We start from the raw sequence: 9,450 nt of genomic DNA, 5'->3' as shown, positions 1-9,450 counted from the left end.
GATAATTTACACCTCAGCCCTAATTTATGCCTTTGATCTGTATAAACTCGTTCCTTGCAGAACCAGGGGGCCAAATGGCCAATTGAGAAAACAAAGGAATGCTCAATGACGAGATAAGACTAATTGGGAAGTTTCTATTCCCTTGCAGGGCAACAACAAATACTCGAACCTAAACTAGGGGGCCAGAATTGAGTACTAAGCTGATGTCTCTGAGGGTATAAAAGGACGTCATACATTCCACAAGGTGTGGCTATCTCCTCGCATGCATTGTATCTGTATGTTCTGGATATAGTCCCACCCAGTATTTTGTTTTTGGCCATAAATAAAATCTGTTGTTTTTTTTTTTTTTTGCAAACTTCGTCTTGAGTCTCTCTCTTTGGCATTCTGGTGACTCAAGTATATTTTGGGACCTTACAGTAATAAAATGAACAAATAACAAATTAATCACTCTATGAATCAATTGTCATGAAACTAACAAAACAAGAAAACAATTTTAGTGTACATGTTTACTTACTGAAGTAGGTTTTTTTCCTGTCAATGTGCACTGTTAGTCATTCCCATGTCATCATGTGTTTGCTTTCTATTCCTTCCCTTTTCATTCATAATATCTGTAATGACAATATTGACTGAAAATTAGATTTTCGAAATCATGTTCACAAAATAATTGTGAGTGCAAAGTGGGTAAAAAAAAAATGCAAACCTGAATATTTTCACTGTTTGAGAGCCAACAGTCCTGAATTGTGATGTATTTCTAATAAAGATCTACAAAACAACATAGCTTTAGTTCAGTAATAGAAAGCTAGAAAAGGTGGGAAAGGAACATGAAATACTTAAATAGCGTTTAATATCAAAATACAGTATTTTGATTGTGATATTGTTATGAGTTGCCTCAAACATTTCCAATAGTTTTTTTTTATTGAAAATAAAGAAAGGACCTTTTGAAAACAGACAAAGAAAATTACATTTCCTACAACTTACAAAAAAAAAAACAGGAAAAAAATCCAAACTTATTTATGATGAGTAGTTAATACATATGGCATCATTATAGCAGCATTTCGACTCCATGAAGGATAATGGTTAATGAATTACAAGGGGTGTCTGAAGGACCTCTGAGCCTGGCATGATTCTTCAAAGGCATCTCATGCTGTAATTGTTTGTTTATTTTTCCTTTTATTTTCTGATCCCAGACATTATTTCCATACTGTCCCAATGTTCCAGTAAGTATTAGTAATTACAGTTTAACTTAATGTGCCTCTCAGAAGCTTCCAGCACATCCTGCATTGCCCAATATGTGTCACAAAAGGCTTGGCTCCATGACTCATCAAAGATAATACAATTAGATGCATCAAACACACAAAGATAAATATGTATTTACTAGGCTGAAGCATCAAAATATAGATATATCCAAGCACAAAAATCTTTTAAAAATTACTTTCCAGCAGACACTCCATTCCTTACCATACTAAGGAAACAACAGAGTGATTAAGACCTTTGCTATCTCATAGGTTTCATTTCTATCATTAAAATCATTATGATTCTTAATGATGTTATTTTATACTGGTGTATGACTGAAATAAAGGTGGCTATGTATGTACACAATCTTTATTAAACATTGCTGGGTTTGTTTTCTATAAAATATATTTGACCTCTGTTACATATACTGGCTATGAAACTCAACACTTGTTTGTCTTTCTATCATTTAAACTATTTTATATTTCCCGGGATATTTTTATATATTCTTGGTTTATGGCTGTTTAGTTAATAAATGCAAAATTTGATGAGTAAGATTAAAAACTTGAGTTAGCAGGATACTTCCCAATGGGTCTAAGCAGTGCTTCCAGTAGTATCAGAAAAATGCGAGCAGACTCACCAAAACTGCTTCAAAGGGATCTATGATCAGTAAAAGCAAAAGGAACAATGAGATCTCCAACATGCCTCTAATAAAGATCATCTAGAACAGCCAATGCAATCTCTGCATCAAATGTAGATTTTAAACTGCTTTGCCATACTGCCTGCATTATTTTGTATAACTATAAAGATTTGGACACTGCCCAATAGTAATCTTAGCTCTAAAAATGGCTTCTTAAGCAAAAGTCATGCTACTATTTGGTTTATTGTGAAAGAATATACTCCATGCCAAAGAGAAATGTTGCTTATCTCAGAAATTTTCAGTGGGAATGAGATCTGAGAAGCTCTTAAAAGCCCATTGAGGGATGTGTGCAACAGAAAAGTGAAATGAAGAAGTCCAACAGTTTTATTAATTCTTCAAAAGAGAGGCAATTCAGCTGTCCAAAGAAATAGCATGAGCCAGTGCATTGGACACTTAATTTGTTTTCCAATATGTATATACTGCCACATCCTAGAACAGTTTCCTATGATTTGCAATAACACTAAAAGAATAAAATATAAGTAAAACTCCATTAAAAGATTTTTTAAAATAGTTATATAGGTTAATCTAGTTTGTCTTTTTATCAGTCATAGCGTACTGTATTGGGAGGACAAAATGGTTGTGTATATTATAGCACTGGCACTGCCTTTACTCCAGTTTTCCAACATTGATTAAAATTAAGAATAACTGTAAATAACTAAATTTTATCACTTCAACCACTTTCATATTTATATCACATCACAGTTTCCAAATTCAGGAGATCCTTATAGAATTCTTTATTGGCCAAGTGTGATTGGACACACAAGGAATTTGTCTTGGTGCATACTCTCTTGGTGTACATAAAATAAAAGATACATTCGTCAAGAATCATGAGGTACAACACTTAATGATAGTCATAGGGAAACAGTCAATATAAATCTTAAGGATACCAGCAACAAGGTTATAGTCATACAGTCATAAGTGGGAAGAGATGGGTGATAGAAACAATGAGAAGATTAATAGTAGTGCAGACTTAGTAACTAGTTAGACAGTGTTGAGGGGATTATTTGTTTAGCAGAGTGATGGCATTCAAGAAAAATCTGTTCTTACATCTAGTTGTTCTGGTGTGCAGTGCTCTAATAGCGTCGTTTTGAGGATAGGAGTTGAAACCGTTTATGTCCAGGATGCGAGGGGTCTTTAATATTTTCACAGCCCTATGTGACACAGGTGCCATAGAAACCTATGTTCTTTTGTATTGTCAATTCTCAGGGACATTTGCCATCAGTCAATTACCATTTGTTTATCTAAATTTCTGGAACACTCTGGTAAATTTACTTGCATTATTTGTTAGGCAACTAGGATAAATCTATTGTGCTATGTTATGTGCAAGCTTCGCCCACAAACAGTTGCCAACAGTCATTAAAGTTAGGGATTAACTTTGTTTTGTTTGCTTTATTTAATGCATTTTTATTGCTCAATGACTGAAATAAAGTCACTTATTGTCTTTATTGCCTTTTTCTTTTCTATGTTTTACTTTTCCTTTTTTTCTTTTTTCAGTACCTTCTGAAATTGTATTTTATGTATTTAAGTATTTAAACATTTATTTATGTATATTACACCAGGCTAATACAGAGTTTTACAATCAGGCTAGACATACTTTTTGCAGAAAGGACTAGAAAGGGTTAACAAATCTCTTTGGGGCCCCTCTCCCCACAACATTCTTCCTTAGACATAAATGAACCATTCATACCTTCTGGAGTTTCTTTGTTCAGGTTGGGTCTGGTGGTTGCATCTGAGGTGAATGAAAAGCAGAAAGGTTTTTAAAACTGAATGAGGACATTTTATTTCATCTAGCTACTAAAACAATGTCCAATTGTACTTTGAGTAATGGCAACAGGCTGACTCTCACTAGATTATATAATGCATTTGTCTTTTCTAATTATTTCTGGTATAGTGCAGAGTTTAGATTTAGAAATTACAAATTAGAATACTTGTAAATTTGAGATTTTAAAATACGTTATTGTTCTTATTATACTGAAAGCACATTTACCATGCACAAAAGTCTCTGGATTTTAATGGATGTATGCTCCATGTCTCAAAGACTTGAACGGCTTATTGTGATAATAATGCTACATTTAATACACTCTTAAATAAACAATAAACAGCAGCCATAACTAGTTCTACAGTCTGAATATATTATTATCTAAACCCAGACTCAGATGCATATGGCTAGTTTCTGTAACTTCGAACCAAGCTCCATATTAAATAATGATCTTAAATAATGAGCTCCCTTAGTCGTCCCAGAAGGATACCATGGTCAATGGTATCGAAAGCCACTGAGAGGTCAAGTAGCAGCAAGATGGAGGAATGACCCCCATCTCGGGCTTGCCAGAGATCATCCATCAGCGTGACCAAAGCAGTTTCCGTGCTGTAGCCAGGCCTGAAGACAGACTGAAAAGGGTCTAGATAATCCGTTTCCTCCAATGACTGTAGGACCTGAAGTGCCACCACTTTCTCTACAACCTTTCCCACAAAGGGTAGGTTGGAGACTGGACGAAAGTTCTTTAATTCTGCTGGATCCAAGGAAGGCTTCTTGAGGAGGGGCCTTACAACCGCTTCCTTTAATGGTTGCGGGAAGGCCCCTTCTCTCAAGGAAACGCTAACTAAAGCCAGCCTCGTGTCACCTCCCTGCTGGCCAAAACCAGCCAGGAGGGGCACGGGTCCAACAAACAAGTGGAGGAACTCATCACTCCTACAGCCTTGTCCACTTCCTTAGGAGTCACAGGCTCAAACTCATCCCACACAATAGGACTAAGACCTGCCCCCGACATCTCGGTCGGAATTGCCCAATCAGAGTCCAGGTCCATCCAGATCTGAGTGACTTTATCCTACAGAAACTGCACAAACTCCTCAGCTCTACCCTGCAAGGGCTCCTCCACTCCCCCTACATTAAGGAGGGAGCGAGTCACCCTAAATAGGGCAGCTGGGCGCGAATCAGTGGATGCAATAAGTGCAGAAAAATGTGAACATTTTGCCACCCGTATCGCCACTAAATAAGTCCTAATAAAGGCTATTAAGAGTGTTCGGTCAGATTCGGAGTTACTGGTCCTCCAGCATCGCTCTAGACGTCTCTTCTGGCACTTCATCTCCCGGAGCTCTTCGGTAAACCAGGGAGCTTTCCTGGATCCACTGCCATGGAAAGGTCGCCAAGTCGCAATCCGGTCCAGTGCCCCAGATACTGAACTATTCCAGGCAGCCACCAGGGACTCAGCTGGACTGTGGACAAGAGAGTCAGGTATTTCCCCAAGCTCCTTCTGGAACCCTTCAGGGTCCATTAGGTGCCTGGGGCGGAACCACTTAATCGGCTCTGCCTCCATGCGATGGAGGAGTAGCGCCGTGAATTCTAACTTCAGCAGGAAATGATCTGACCATGACAAGGGAGAAGCATCTATACCCCTTAATTCCAGATCATATCTCCACTGCCCTGAGAGAAACACCAGGTCAAGTGTGTGTCCCCTATGAGTCGGACCCTGAACTACTTGGGTCAGATCCATGGTTGTCATGGAAGCCATGAACTCCTGAGCCGCATCTGAGGATTCGCCAAGTGACAGCAAATTGAAGTCCCCCAGTACCATAAGCCTGGGGAACTCCACCGCCAGCCTGGCTACTGCCTCTAGCAGCACAGGCAGGGCTGTCATAACACAGCTGGGAGGCAGGTATGTCAACACCAAGCCCAACTGAGAGCCCCTGAGTCCAACCTCAAGAGGAGAGACTCATACCCAACAATCTCAGGGGCAGGGATCCTGCGAGGGCAAAGACTCTTCCAGACAATAGCTGCCACTCCTCCACCCCTTCCCTGGAGTTGTGGCTGATGCAATATCTGGAACCCGTCTGGGCACATCTCTGAGAGGGGCACACCCCCCTCCTGGCCCAGCCAGGTCTCAGTTATGCATGCCAGGACAGCCCCCTCCTCCAGGATTAAGGAAGCTGGGAGTGGGAGGCACCATGTTACCGTGGCTCTCCTCCTATCTCTCTGGTTGGTCACAATCGGTGCTGGTAGGAGGACAGAGGTCGACCCCTAGGCCCCTTGTTTGTGGGGTGCCTCAGGGCTCGGTCCTCTCTCCCCTATTTAAATCTACATGAAGCCGCTGGGTGAGATCATCCGATGACATGGGGTGAGGTATCAGTAATACGTGGATGATACCCAGCTGTATATCTCTACCCTATGTCAATTCAGTGATGTGGTGGATGTGATGTGCCAGTGCCTGGAGGCTACGAGAGTCTGGATGGGAGTCAACAGGCTCAGACTTAACCCAGACAAGACCGAGTGGCTGTGGGTATTGCCTCCTAAAGACTATGTTGATTGTCCATCCTTGGTTCTGGGGGGGGGGGAAGAAATTGTCCCCCTCAGAACGGGCTCGCAATTTGGGTGTCCTCCTAGACTCACAGCTAAGATTAGAGCAACATCTGACAGCTGTGGCTAGGGGGACTTTTGCACAGGTTCGCCTGGTGCACCAATTGCAACCCTACTTGGATCAGGAGGCTCTCCTCACAGTCACTCATGCCCTTGTCACCTCACAGTTAGATTATTGCAACGCGCTCTACATGGGGCTACCCTTGAAAAGTGTTCGGAGACTACAGTTGGTCCAGAACACAGCCGCGTGAGCTGTCGTCGGTGCACCTAGATACACCCACATTACACCAATTCTCCGCAAGCTGCACTGGCTCCCTATTGGTCTCCGGTCACAATTCAAGGTTATTACCTTTAAAGCCCTACATGGCTCAGGGCCAGGTTATCTTCGAGACCGCCTTCTGCCGCATAGCTCCCAGCGACCAGTAAGATCCCACAGAGTTGGTCTCCACCAGGTCCCGTCAGCTAAACAATGCCAGCTGGCGGGCCCGCAGGGGAGGGCCTTCTCTGTGGCTGCCCCAGGTCTCTGGAACCAGTTACCTCCTGAGGTCCGGACCATCCCCACTCTATTGGACTTCTGAAAAGCGGTGAAGACCTGGCTTTTCCAGCAGGCCTGGGGCTGTTAATCTTGCTCTTGTGATCTGGCAAGATCCAGCCACGAATGGCGTGAATGAGTTTTTAATGTTTTTAATTTTTAAATGTTTTTTTTTTATAATGATTTTTTAAAATGTATTGTGAGCCACTCTGAATCTTCGGAGAGGGGCGGCATATAAATTGAATTAATTAAATTAAATTAAATTAAATCAAATTAAATTAATTAATTTAATTAAATCTTTCTAAATCCATCTTAATTAGTTGAATTTTCCAACTGAAAATAAGGGAGGAAAATTATGAGCTTTATTTAGAAACACTTCTGTGAAGACAACCTAATTTAAACTAACAAGTTTAGAGCCAGAGCTGAAGATGTCACAATACCAGCAGAGTATTTAATTTGTATATAAGCCCTTAAAATATATTAAATATAATTTGCATAATCTTCATCCTTCTCAATGTGTGCATTAAGTCATGACTTACTACATAACTTTTCCCATTGTTTTTACTTTACATAGCAAAGGTTTTTTAAAGCAGGGTTAACATATGGATTGGACTTGGTCCCAGTATAATTTTCCATTGCAACACTCATTAGCTTATTAAATTAAATTATAATAAAGCCTAAAGATGGGGAAAAGTTATTACAATCTATGACTGGGGCAGTATTGATATTTTCTTCAATCAATAATTCTGATAATTTCATTTTAGATTGATAACATTCCAAAGAATATCTGTAATCTTGCAACACAAGGTTGATCCTAGTATTTTGTTTTTCATAATAAATTCCCGCCATCTAATGAAACTCTAATCTATCAAAGTTGTAGAAGTAACAATTCAACACAAATAATTGCAGAAATTATGTTTCTATTCTCATAATAATTATGTTTCCTAGGAAGATTTCAGCATTAAAATTATAAGGGAATTTTTAAAAGAACATTAGTACTCATAAAATAAAAGTGATACATTTAGATTTTTCAGATGTGATACAGAACAAATTATGGTGTACTATTGGTATATGACAGCAGAAAAATTATCTAGAATGCATAAAGGTACTTCAAATCTATATTGGAATGTGGACAAGAGGAAGGGTCATTTTATCTTGCTTGATAGATGTGCAAAATTTTCTAACTTTCTTTTGGTTTTGATCTTTTTATTCATACACAAAATTCAGGTAATTTCCTAGCCAATTGTGATTCTAAAAATAAAAGGCCTGGAGGAGCAATAGTAGAATGGAAATGAAAGGGCACTTTCCTCTGGATGCTCCTAATAATTTAGTAAAGATCTGGTTTTTTATTCCTATTCAATTTAGTGTAGAACATTCATAAGAGAAATCTCATGACTGCCCATTAGAAATAACTATGAAATAGCTATGTACATCTCCAGCAGGTGATGCCTCCTCTCAGAATGGGAATTTCTGAATGAGTTTTAATCAAAGGAGCCCTCTAAGGAAACACTGATTCTTCTTTTATTTTGATATAATTTGGCAAAAGTACATAAGCCCCCCTGATCTTTTTTTGCCTTTCTCACTCCCAGTCGTTGCTTACATTTTACAAGGAAAAACTGGTTCTAGATTTTCTCAGATTGTCAGAAAAAGAAAAAAAAAGGAAAAAAAATGATAGAAGGGTGTAATTTGGAAAGAATATGACATTCCCTTAGATTAGAATGGTGAGCTTTGCAAATATTTAAAAAATATTAGATATTCACACCTGTGTTTTTGATCCATGGCCCTCCTGGCTTGTGAAAGCTTCCCGGGAAGTAACATGCGGGGGGGTTCTAGTGATGATTAATGTTTCCCTGTGGGAGAGGATGGTGCCCCAACATTTTAAGGAGGCCATGGCCTGTCTCTTCTTAAGAAGCCATCACTAGACTCCATCCTATTGGATAATGTTTATCCTGTCTCCAATCTTCCTTTTCTGAGGAATGTTGTTGAGAAGTGGTTGTATGGCAGGTCCTGAGGTTTCTGGATGAAATGGATTATCTAGACCCTTTCCAGTCAGGGTTCAAGCCTGGATATGGGATGGAAACAGAGCCACTGTGGCGCAGTGGTTAGAACGCAGTACTGCAGGCTACATCTGCTGACTGCCAGCTGCCTGCATTCTGGCAGTTCGAGTCTCACTGGCTCAAGGTTGACTCAGCCTTCCATCCTTCCAAGGTCGGTAAAATGAGGACCCAGATTGTTGGGGACAATATGCTGACTCTGTAAACCACTTAGAAAGGGCTGTAAAGCACTGTGGAGCGGTATATAAGTCTAAGTGCTGTTGCTATTGCTATTGGTCACACTTTTTAATGGCCTCTGGTGGGAGCGGGATGAGGGTAGTGTATCCATCCTCATTCTAGTTGACCTCTCAGCGGCCTTTGATACTTTTAACAATGGTATCCTTCTGGAGCAGCTTCAAGGCTTGGGAGTGGGAGTGGGACTGTGTTGTCCAGTTTCACTTCCTTCCTCTGTGGTCGCTTTCAGTCAATGTTGATAGGAAGCATGATGTCCGCCCCTCATTCCTTGCTCTGTAGAGTCCCACAGGGCTTGGAACTTTCTCTGCTTCTATTTAACATCTACAGGAAGCCACTAGATGAGATCATC

General features: G+C 40.1%; 1 long non-coding RNA gene across 1 annotated transcript; it reads right to left on the bottom strand.

Moving 5' to 3' along the window:
• Positions 1-591: 591 nt before the first annotated feature.
• On the bottom strand, positions 592-3,631 carry LOC139327244 (uncharacterized). Its single transcript, XR_011601658.1, has 3 exons — positions 3,618-3,631; positions 701-762; positions 592-608 (listed from the first exon to the last, which is right to left on the bottom strand). It is a non-coding gene; the product is annotated as an uncharacterized lncRNA (long non-coding RNA).
• Between the last annotated feature and the right edge of the window lie 5,819 nt (positions 3,632-9,450).

Source organism: Pituophis catenifer, unplaced genomic scaffold, assembly GCF_029215685.1.
Source record: "Pituophis catenifer annectens isolate HBS135680 unplaced genomic scaffold, rPitCat1.0.hap2 SCAF_1, whole genome shotgun sequence".
NCBI lineage: Eukaryota > Metazoa > Chordata > Lepidosauria > Squamata > Colubridae > Pituophis > Pituophis catenifer.
This window is presented reverse-complemented; position numbering and strand designations above follow the sequence as displayed.